The sequence below is a fragment of the Arachis ipaensis genome, chromosome B6 (genome assembly GCF_059453495.1).
Source record: "Arachis ipaensis isolate K30076 ecotype BB chromosome B6, ASM5945349v1, whole genome shotgun sequence".
Classification (NCBI taxonomy): domain Eukaryota; kingdom Viridiplantae; phylum Streptophyta; class Magnoliopsida; order Fabales; family Fabaceae; genus Arachis; species Arachis ipaensis.
The window spans coordinates 1,634,058-1,638,397 of NC_142441.1; positions in this window are offsets into that span (position 1 = coordinate 1,634,058).

Below are 4,340 nucleotides of genomic sequence, written 5' to 3' on the forward strand. Positions count from 1 at the left end.
GGCATTTATGTATCCGGTGGTAATACTGGAAAACAAAGTACTTAGGGCCACGGCCAAGACTCAAGAAATAGCTGTGTTCAAGAATCATCATACTGAAATAGGAGAATCAATAACACTATCTGAATTCTAAGTTCCTATAGATGCCAATCACTCTGAGCTTCAATGGATAAAGTGAGATGCCAAAACTGTTCAGAAGCAAAAAGCTACTAGTCCCGCTCATCTAATTAGAATCTGAGCTTCACTCAAAAACTCTGAGATATTATTGCTTCTCAACCTATTAGTCTTCTATTTTATTTGTCTAGTTGCTTGAGGACAAGCAACAGTTTAAGTTTGGTGTTGTGATGAGCGGATATTTTATACGCTTTTTGGGGTTAATTTCATATAGTTTTTAGTATATTCTAGTTAGTTTTTAGTTTATTTCCATTAGTTTTTAGGAAAAATTCATATTTCTGGACTTTATTATGAGTTGTGTGTTTTTCTGTAATTTCAGGTACTTTTCTGGCTGAAATTGAGGGAGCTGAGCAAAAATCTGATTCAGGCTGAAAAAGGACTGCTGATGCTGTTGGATTCTGACCTCCCTGCACTCAAAGTGGATTTTCTGGAGCTACAGAACTCGAAATGGCGCGCTTCCAATTGCATTGGAAAGTAGACATCCAGGGCTTTCCAGCAATATATAATAGTCCATACTTTGCTCAAGGATAGACGACGTAAACTGGCGTTCAACGCCAGTTCTCTGCCCAATTCTGGCGCTAAAGGATTAAAAGTTGGAGTTCAACGCCAGAAATGGATCCAAACCTGGCGTTGAACGCCCAAAACAGCCTTATGCACGTGAATTGTTTAAGTCTCAGCCCCAGCACACACCAAGTGGGCCCCAGAAGTGGATCTCTGTACCATCTGTCAGAGTCTACTCACTTTTTGTAAACCTAGGCTACTAGTTTAGTATTTAAACAACTTTTAGAAACTTATTTTGCATCTCATGACATTTTTAGATCTGAATTTTGTACTCTTTAACGGCATGAGTCTCTAAACTCCATTGTTGGGGGTGAGGAGCTCTGTTGTGTCTCGATGAATTAATGCAAGTATTTCTGTTTTCCTTTCAAACATGCGTGCTCCTATCTAAGATATCCATTCGCGCCTAACTGTGGAGAAGGTGATGATCAGTGACACTCATCACCTTCCTCAAACCATGAATGTGTGTCTGACAATCACCTCCGTTCTACATCAGATTGAATGAATGTCTCTTAGATTTCTTAATCGGAATCTCCGTGGTATAAGCTAGATTGATGGCAGCATTCATGAGAATCCGGAAAGTCTAAACCTTGTCTGTGGTATTCCGAGTAGGATTCTGGGATTGAATGACTGTGACGAACTTCAAACTCACGAGTGCTGGGCGTAGTGACAGACGCAAAAGGATAGTAAATCCTATTCCGGTATGACTGAGAACCTGCAGATGATTAGCCATGCGGTGACAGCGCATCTGGACCATTTTCACTGGAAGGATGGATGGTAGCCATTGACAACGGTGATCCACCAACACACAGCTTGCCATAGGAGGACGTGCGTACGTGAATCAGAAGACAGAGGAAAGCAGAAATTCAGAAGACAAAGCATCTCCAAAACTCCAACATATTCTCCATTCCTGCATAACAAGTAACCTTTAATTCATGCTCTCTTGTTTCTTCACAATTCAACTGATAAACATAATTGACTTCCTAACTAAGATTTACAAGTTAACCATAGATTGCTTCAAACCAACAATCTCCGTGGGATTCGACCCTTACTCACGTAAGGTATTACTTGGACGACCCAGTGCACTTGCTGGTTAGTTGTGCGAATTTGGATAGCAACACTTTTAGTAACATTAACATACAAATTCGTGCACCAATTACAAGACCACAATAGGTTGGTCTCAAAGGGGGTAAAAGGAAGAGTAATATTCATTTGACTAAAAAAGAAGTCGTACGCATAGAAAAAGGGGCGATCTCTGACAACTCAGGTAGAAAAACAAACCCTTTCCTCAGAATCGGGAGGTACAAGCTCATAGTTCTTTTCCTCACTATCACTACTACAAACCCTATGAAATTGCCTAAGTTTCTGACAAAACTCAGAATAAACCAAAGAAACACACAAAAGAACCATCGAATCCACCCAATCAGCCATGCCCTCAGGGACTTGGGAAGATATCTCAACAATGTTCTTGCGAGAAGACATGAGGTCAACTAGTCCTACAGCAAGAAAGAAGAAAATAGATTACTAACCCAAACATCTCGGACAAAGTCAAAATCAACTCATAGCAGAACATGATTCAAGCATACAAAATAGGTAAAAGGAAAACCCCAAGACAAGGTCCAGGGGCATCCTTTGGAGGCAGTGACAGACCAAGGACTCAGGAAACCTACAAGCCTACATCTCGATACGCCCTAACAAGAAAACAATAAACCCTTTTTTCCTGATATTCTTTCAACTAAAGCGACATTTTGAGAAGAAAGCTACGAGCCACAGATCATCAAAATAAACTACCTCCCAGATTCACTATCCCAGTTTTGATCAACGAACGAAGCTACTAAACAACAAAATATCATCAAAGACGCAACCTTTTCTTCAGAGAAATAAAATCCCCCTCCGAACAAACAAAGTAAATCAAAACAAAGCATCGATCATCTCTTACAAAGGTTCAGCAGCAAGGAAAGCTATCAACAGGGCAAAAATCAAGGGGCAATCTTTGCAGAAGTAAACAAATACAGTTTTCAAAGTATCAAAAAAACAACCAGAAGCGACAGCAGAACATGCAAAGCCCTAGAAGGCCTCAACAGAAATACCAGGAGTACGCATAAAGACGAAAAGAAACCAGAAAAAATATATCACAGTAACAAGCAAACATAAGACTACAAAAAGGCTCAAGCTTTCCCAACGTACATTCGGTCAGAATCAAAGTCTTATAAGAAAAAAGGATGAGAACAATGAAAAGAAGAACCAACCTGAGCAAAGGAAGAAGTTTCGTAGAAGATCGAAGACGGAGGGATAGAATCGCCTTTCGAGCAAAGAGAGACACCAAGAAATCACCAAATAACGTCGCAGGAAAGAAATGTGAAAATCGCAAACTTCAGGAAACAGAAAGGGAGAAAGAGAGAAAGAAAGGGGAAGTCACAAGTAAAAACGGAGAAGAGAAACCGTTTCTGTGTGTAAAGTTCAAAATAAAAAGCCAAGGGAAACGGGGCAATTAAAACCAATTAATGAAGGTATAAAACCCTCGCACATTCCCAAGAACAGAGCGCTAATATAAAAGCGCGCGCTTTCAGAAGAAAACGTTCCACATTCAAAAAAGGAAAATTCTACAAAGAAAGAAGTCAACAAATGTTCGAGTTCGGCTTCACCAGAGAAGGATCGAAATCTTAAAGAACTAGGACTCGACCTCAAAAAGAAAGACCGAGCTCAAGCAGGGGCACTGTTCACACCCTGGGTCGAGCTATCCGACCCGGGATGTTCAGTAACAAAGCGACCGACCTCTTCAGGTCAGGCTATCCGACCTCTTCTGAAAGAGTTCGGCCAAATCGACAGGAAAGCCCAGTAAAGGGCCCAAATAGAGGAACACAATCCAAATCCAAAGGCAGTCCAAGCCTATAGAGATAAAGGCGGTTCCCTTGAAGATAAGCTGACCTCACCCAAAGATAAGATAAGATAAGATAACTAACTTATCTTATCTAAAAAGGTCACTCCACACCATTATAAATACACTGGAGCACCCAGGTATAACTCATACTCTGATTCTACTAAAAACCTGCTTGATACCCATGCTAATTTAAGCATCGGAGTCTCTTGCAGGTACCCCTACCCTCCGGTGACGAAAGATCAGCAGCGCATCCAATCTAACAAGTCGGACACGACAGCTCCGGCCGCCACTCACAGTCGGACACGTTATCTCCGATCAGCCCAGAAGATCTCGTCCGAGATCGACCTACAGTTTCAGGTAACCCTCGAAACAATAACCAAATTTAATTAATTAACAAATGATAATTTAATATTAATAATGATAATGATCATTATTATTCAATAATAATAATAATAATAATCTTTCTTTTTATTAAAATACTCATATAACTGAATTAATATAAATATTTAATAAAAATAAAGGATGAATTTTTAGTTTGAAGGATAATACAATTGAATATTTTTGAAGATTTTAAAGATGTGAGTAAATAAGTGATATAATAGAGAAATGCTTCTGAATTAATATACACATGCATGTCGTCACCTCATTTTTTTATAAATCGAAAGTAACGTTTACCCATTAAATTTATTAGTTACTCAATGGATTCATCTTATTTATTGGCATAAAAAAA